The sequence below is a fragment of the Lygodium microphyllum genome, chromosome 23, assembly GCF_053477565.2.
Source record: "Lygodium microphyllum isolate KBCC chromosome 23, Lygodium_microphyllum_v1.1.10, whole genome shotgun sequence".
Taxonomy (NCBI): domain Eukaryota; kingdom Viridiplantae; phylum Streptophyta; class Polypodiopsida; order Schizaeales; family Lygodiaceae; genus Lygodium; species Lygodium microphyllum.
Window position 1 is genome coordinate 131255123 of NC_141157.1, and position 7795 is coordinate 131262917.

Here is a 7795-nt window from a genome sequence, read left to right on the forward strand (position 1 = left end):
ATGTGGATTTAACAAGTCTATTGAACCTTATCGATAGCTTGGTGGAGCAAGACAACTCGACAATGGGAGAGGAAAGCTCAGACCGTAGGTCTAATGAGGAACTCGATTTGAACGTCTTCCCAGATGCTATTCAGCAGAGCTGGTAAGCAGTTACGACACACACGCCCGGTATGAGCACCGCAGTAGGACAACAGACACTATCATCGCAGATCTAGAAGAGGAGAGAAAGCTAGCCCGCAAAGCATTGCAAAGCATAGCCGAATACAATAGGGATCAGCAGGTTAGAAGCCAAAGGCAAAGTACGGAGTTGCGTGAGGTGCAGCGAGTGTTGAACTTAGCAGGTAGGAACCGAACAGATCATGAGAGTGTTAGAAATCAAGCTCACCCATCAGCGTGTCTTCATCTATGACCGACATCTATGACAGGTAGTGTGTACAGCTATCTACATGTGACTACATTAAATAAGTCGGGTTAATAGTCAGTTAGTGACCTGACTAGAGTTAGTCAGTCTAGTCTACATTTACACTAGGTCACTTTATCTTGTAGTGGGGTGTGCTTTTCAGTTGAGTGTGTGGAAATGAAGGAATGAGCTTGAGAGCCTGAAGGCTCATGGATATGGAGTCTTTCCCTTTCTCTCTCTCTCTACTCTTTGAACATGGTATCAGAGCTTCATCCATGAGGCTATGGGACAATGGGCATGACAACTTGCAGTGCAAAGGAGATGGAAGTAAGAAATGAGGAAGAAGCTGGACACTTGCAAATGAAGCCATAGTCAAAGGAAGGAATCAGCGTGGGCTTCCTTCTGAAAATCGTGGACTGCCTCCTGAAAATCAGCAACCTGTGTCTGAAAATCGTGGACTGCCTCCTGAAAATCAGCAACCTATATCTGAAAATCTGCGCCTGCTGATCTGAATGGACAACAACCTGTTTTTGAAAATCTGCGCCTGCTGATCTGAGTGGACAGCAACCTATGCCTGAAAATCTGCACCCCCTGGTCTGAAAATCTGTGCCTGCTGATCTGAGTGGACAGCAACCTGTCAATCTTCAGTGGGGCACCTGGACAAGGTTTATAGAGCATGTATGCTCACTATTGAAGGTATTTGAAGTGTGCAAGGAGTAAATGCTTGTGTGGGAGCTCTGTTATGAGCTGGAGTGACAGACACAGACCTGTAATCATTTCTGAACTGCTATAAACATGAATGAACAGCATGCATTCATTCATTACTGACACACAGGAGCCTTGTACTACACTCAGAAGGCATCTTTGGAGCACAAGAATGTGTCAAAGAATGTATACATTGGATCAAATGTCTTGGAGCTGAGATCTCTTGCACGGAATACTCAGATCTGAAAATCAATGACAGGCTGAAAACTGTAATACACAGTCAATGACAGAATACTCAGATCTGAAAATCAATAACATGCTGAAAACTGTCATACACAGTCAATGACAAGTACTGTGCATTACTGAAGCAATACAGGTCATCTTGGGGGTTCCATCATCTATATGAACTAACCTATACATGCTGAATGCATGGAGAATTGAAGCAAGCAATGAGCATCATTGAAAACTGAATTTTGAAGCTGAAATAAATGCAGTTACACTGTCCTGGTTAATTACAAACAGCTCATGAGGTTTATGCCATTGGTCAATGAAGACAGGTTGTCTATGCCTACTCAGATGCTCATGTATTGAACTTGCCACTACAAAGTAAATGTATGACATGGTCAAAAGACATTTTGGAGCTGCTTGGAGCTTGGTATGCTGAATTCTGGTTGACTACAACCTGAAACTGAATTTGTTGACACACTCAGTTTTGGATTTGAAATTGTTGCTGGTTACTCACAGTTTACAATTTTCAGACTGCATGTATGTACCCTGGCAGTGAGGTTACATAAGCTTAAGCTGAAGCAAACACATAGCTTATGTATTGACAGTTATATCTACAGTTGAGACCACTTGCTTGAGGGTTGTTTTGGGGTGTCAGTGGGCTGAAATACCCTGGTTTTTTCTGCAATTTAGTGTAGAAAACTGTCATAAACTGTTACGGACTAGTCATACTTATTGGACTGCAGGGAGTCAGGCACTTGATAGACAGTCTATTGCATCATGGCTAATGCACATGGGACTGACAATATCACTCAAATAGTTGGAGAGAAGTTGGATAATAAGAACTTTACATTATGGAAATTCAGAATGAAAATTTTTTTGGTTGGCAGAGGTTATTGGGATTTATGTACAGGAGATGAAGTTGGTCCTGAGTTGCCTGCACACAATCCAACAAATGAACAGAAAAGAGCCTACAGGCTATGGAATGAAAGAGCATGCAAGGTGCTGCATTGGTTTTCCTTATGTATATCTGATGCTATGGTAATTCAAATCACTGGATGTGAGACTCCGAAGGATGCTTGGGACATATTGATGAAAAATTATGAAACCATGACACATGCAAGAAAGATCCAGTTGAAACAGCAGTTCAACAACATGTCTAGGAATGGCAAGAGCATCCAGACGTATACCACGGAGATTAAGACCATAGCTGATCAACTTGCTACTATTGGCTCAAGTGTATCAAAAGATGATATGATTGTTATTGCTTTGAATGGCTTAGGCAAAGAGTACAAAGCTTTTGACACTTCCATTTCTGTTAGAGAAGAGTCCCCCTAGCTGGGAAGAGCTATTTGCTTTGTTGTTGCATGAGGAAGTCAAACTTGGTTTGAATACAGGTTCTAGTGCATCCCAGAGTAGAGATACTGTGTTGTACTCTAGCCAGCGTGGCAGAGGATCTAGAGGTCGTGGTTCATTTCGAGGTCGTGGTGACACTCGTAATACTTATGGACAGCAACAACAGCAGAGTAATTGGCATGGTGCAAATACACAAGGCCAGCATGGATCTGGTGGGTTTAGAGGCAAGGGGAGATCACCCCGAGGTAGAGGTGGTGGTTCTGGTTCATGGCAGTCGTCTGACCAGTCCAACAGGGACAAGGACTGCCATTATTGTGGCCGGTATGGGCATATTGCACAGGATTGTTACAAGAAGCAAGGAGATATAAAGGCAAAGGGCAGACAGCATGGGCACTATGCATCTTCCAGTGGTGCTCATGATGAGTCAGTTGATAGACTCTTTGCCATGCAGCATGTATCTAAAAATGCATCGAGACATGATAGAGATGACAGATGGTACATTGACTCTGGTGCGTCAAACCACATGACCCCGCATGGAGAGTGGTTTGATGAGATGGTTGCAGGTACACATGGTCATGTATGTACTGGGGATGACACCCAACATGACATAAAGCATAAAGGGATTGTTCCTCTTATGATGCCTGATGGCAAGAAGAAAGTCCTGCATGATGTATTACATGTCCCGACCATAACAAAGAATCTGTTGTCTGTGGGTCAAATGGCAGAACAGAATTTGCAAGTGAGGTTCAACAAATATGGGTGCTTCATTGAGGAGTATGGAAATGGCTGCAAGTTAATTGCCAAGGGCAGAAGGGATAGCAGGATGTTTACATTGGATGCGACCATTCCGGGACTCAAGGTAGCCATGTTTGCACATGATGAGAGTGCCATTCGGGATGTAGAGATTTGGCACAAGCGGATTGGACATGTCAATGTACAAAAGCTGAAATCTATGCAGCAAAAAGAAGTAGTACTTGGATTACCTAAATTCAAGTATAATGATTTTGGTCATGTATGCCCTGCATGTCAATTTGGGAAGCAAGCATGGTTTCCTTTCATGAGACATGTAAAAAACAGCACTAGGCCTTTACAGTTGGTACACTCTGATGTCTGGGGTCCTTCACATAATGCTTCCTTTGGTGGTGCACGATATTATGTCTCATTTATTGATGATTTCAGCAGGTACACTTGGCTTTATATCTTAGAACATAAGGATGATGTGTTTGATGCATTCAAAGACTTCAAGAAACATGCTGAAAATGAATTGGGCTGTTACATATCATGTTTGAGATCAGATGGAGGAGGTGAATATGTCTCAAACTACTTTGACAGGTATCTTACTAAACATGGGATCATAAGACAACTCACATGCAGTTATACACCGCAGCAAAATGGTGTTGCAGAGAGGAAAAACAGGGTTTTGATGGAGTCAGCTAGAGCTATGCTGAATGAAAAATGTCTGCCAAATGGTTATTGGGCTGAAGCAGTGGTGACTGCTGTATATGTGCTGAATCGAACCCCTACAGCAGGGATTCATGATGTCACTCCGTATGAACGGCTGTATGGTCATAAACTTGATATTTCACACTTGAAGGTATTTGGCAGCATTGCATATGTGCATATACCAGATGAGAAGAGGAAGAAATTGGATCCTAAGGCAGTGAAAGGTGTGTTTATTGGATATACACAGGAATGGAAACCTTATAAGTGTTATGTACCTTCTACGCATGAGACACTCATAAGAAGAGATGTGGTATTTGATGAGTTAGCATCTTGGTATGGGAATCCTGTTGCAGTGCCTACTGATGGCTCACCCAATATGAGTCATGCTGAAAATACTCCTGCAGAGAGTACTTCCATGACTGGTCAGATAGGTGATGTGTCATCTACAGTGAGTCCTTGGACAGGACGATTACAGAGTCACACTACTACATCCACTGACACGGATATGTCAGTGAGGGGGAGAACAGATAAGGGAAAAGAAAAGGTTTTTGAAGATGTAACATGTCCACTCACTACAGGTTATGATTCATCTAGCAATGACAGCTTAGATAGTGAATTGGGGATTCCGTCTATTATGACGCCAGGTGCTAGACAGAGCCGTTATGTGCCGCCTCATGAGAGGCAAGCTCACAGTGAGCCACAGCTTAGGAGATCAGAGAGGGTCAAACGACCTGTTGATAGGTATACTTACACTGGATATTCAGCCCCTCATTATGCTTATATGACGAAAGTAATAGGTTTTAGAGAACCAAGTAAGTTTGATGAGGCAGTTTCAGATGAGAATTGGCGTGCTACTATGGATGAGGAATATTCAGCTTTGGCTGAAAATTGTACATGGGATTTGGTACAATTGCCTGAGGGCAAAACACCTATTGGATGCAAGTGGGTGTATAAGGTAAAATGTAAATCAGATGGATCATTGGAAAGATATAAGGCCAGGTTGGTTGCAAAAGGGTATGCGTAGCAGTATGGTCTTGATTATGAGGAGACTTTCAACCCTGTAGCAAAAATGACTACAGTTAGAACTGTGATTGCTTTGGCAGCAGCTAGAGGTTGGAAACTATGGCAAATGGATGTAAAGAATGCATTTCTCAATGAAGAATTACAAGAAGAGGTTTACATGGAATAGCGTGAAGGCTATGTACATCCAGAATTTCCAGCACATCTATGTCGGCTAAAAAAGGCATTATATGGGTTGAAACATGCACCCAGAGCATGGAATGCTCGCATCAGCAGTTATTTACAACAACATGGTTTCCAATTGGGAGATGCTGATCATAGTCTGTTTGTGAAGAAGACAGATAGTGGCTATGTTTTTCTAGTTGTCTATGTTGATGACTTAATCATTACAGGAGATGATGAAAATGGGATTGCAGAAATAAAGACATGTTTACAGGCTGAGTTTAAGGTCAAGGATCTTGGAGAGCTGAAATATTTTTTGGGGATTGAGGTTGTCTCTACACCTCGAGGCATATGGCTGCTACAGAAGCAGTATGCTCATGACATGTTACAGAAATATGGTATGGCTGATTGCAAGCCTATGGATACACCTTTGGAGCAGAATGTCAAGCTGCAGATTGATGTTGGGACAGAGATTGAGAATGTTACTATGTACAGACAGATGGTAGGCAGCTTGATCTATCTCACGATCACTAGACCTGACTTGAGTTATGCTGTGGGGCTGATTAGTCAGTTCATGCAGAAGCCTCGAAAACCACACTTGGATGCAGTCAGAAGAATTCTGAGATATGTAAAGGGTACCACAGATCATGGGTTGTTTTATGCATATGGGAAAACCCTTGACTTGATGGGGTACACTGATGCTGACTGGGCTGGTTGCACATATGACAGGAGGTCAACCAGTGGCTATGCATTTGGATTGGGTAGTAGCATGATCAGTTTTGGCAGAGTAAGAAACAGCCTACAATTGCATTGTCTAGTACGGAAGCAGAGTATCGTGGTGCAGCCTTAGCGGCCTGTGAAGCTAAGTGGTTACAGAAGTTACTGAATGACTTGGGAGTACACTTGGACAGCAAAGTCAAGCTGTATTGTGACAACTTGAGCAGTGTTATGTTAGCAAGCAATCGTGTTTATCATGCAAGATCAAAACACATTGAGGTTCACTACCATTTCATCAGGGAAATGGTTTTAGCAGATCAGATTGACTTGGAGCATGTGAAGACTGAAGACCAGGTAGCAGACATCTTTACCAAATCACTTGGTAAAGATAAGTTCATTCACTTTAGACAGCTACTTGGAGTGATGCAGATGATTTGAGTTTTGTTTTTGAGCTTGAGGGGGAGTGTTAGAAATCAAGCTCACCGTCAGTGTGTCTTTATCTATGACCGACATCTATGACAGCTAGTGTGTACAGCTGTCTACATGTGACTACATTAAATAAGTTGAGTTAGTAGTCAGTCAGTGACCTGACTAGAGTTAGTCATTCTAGTCTACATTTACACTAGGTCACTTTATCTTGTAGTGGGGTGTGCTTTTTAGTTGAGTGTGTGGAAATGAAGGAATGAGCTTGAGAGCCTGAAGGCTCATGGATATGGAGTCTTTCCCTCTCTCTCTCTCTACTCTTTGAACAGAGAGAGCCCTAGAGGGGGACTTGACGTTGAGCGAGCTTCTCATGAAGCGACTGCTAGATAATAGGGCTGTGCAGAGCAAAGTGCAGTGGCACTAGTGACATCGCTGCTCGCAGGACTAGGGGCGAACCAAGGCTCAAAGAGTGTTGAGCGTTGAAATGATCGTTTTTTGGTTGATTTTTGTTGTTTTTAAGAGCTAAATGGTTGATTTTATGAGATGATTGATTGGTTTGGAAGTGGTTTGAGAGTGTTTTGGATAGGTTGGAATGGTTTTATTAAGCTCGTGATGTTTATTAGTAGAGATGTGATGTTCTGATATGTTCTGTTTGGTCCTAATAGCTTCTGTTGAGCTTCTATTTTGTTCTGTTTTCTCTCTGTATGGAAGGATGGAGTATTGATTGATACGGTTTGAGATTGTTTGAAAGATTATTGAGTGATTTTTGATGGTTTGGAATGGTTTTGGTATAAGTTATGTGGTTCTGATGCTTTCTATTGACCTTCTGTAACTCTCTGATGAGCTTCTGGTGAGCTGTGTAGACCTTCTGTATGCTTTTGTATGTGTTCTGTTGGATGAGAGTGTAGCTTGGGAAAGTTTTCAAGCCTTGGAAAGAGGTGAATACAAGTGCAAAAGAGCTAAAAGAAGTGAAAGAAGTAGCTCTTGAAGACTCAAGTAAAGACTGGAGTGAAGTGACAATGGTGAGCTACGAAAGGACACTGTAGTGGCTCTGGTGCCTTTTCATATCAGACACACCTCTTGGGAGGGGTATCCACGACCTAAGAAGGATTATTGAGGTGATTATGAGAGATTATAGTGAGGATATGATGTATTATTGATGGAGATAGAGAGAGAGAGTTAGAGATAGCCAATTCTATCAAAACATTGTAATTGTATGTGAGAGATTGAGAGAGAAGACTATGAAGACATTGAAGATGAATACTATGTGATGTATTTCCATTCAAAGATGGTGTATTCATTTTCTTTCTTTGTTATATTGATGGATTTTATGAAGATATTGAA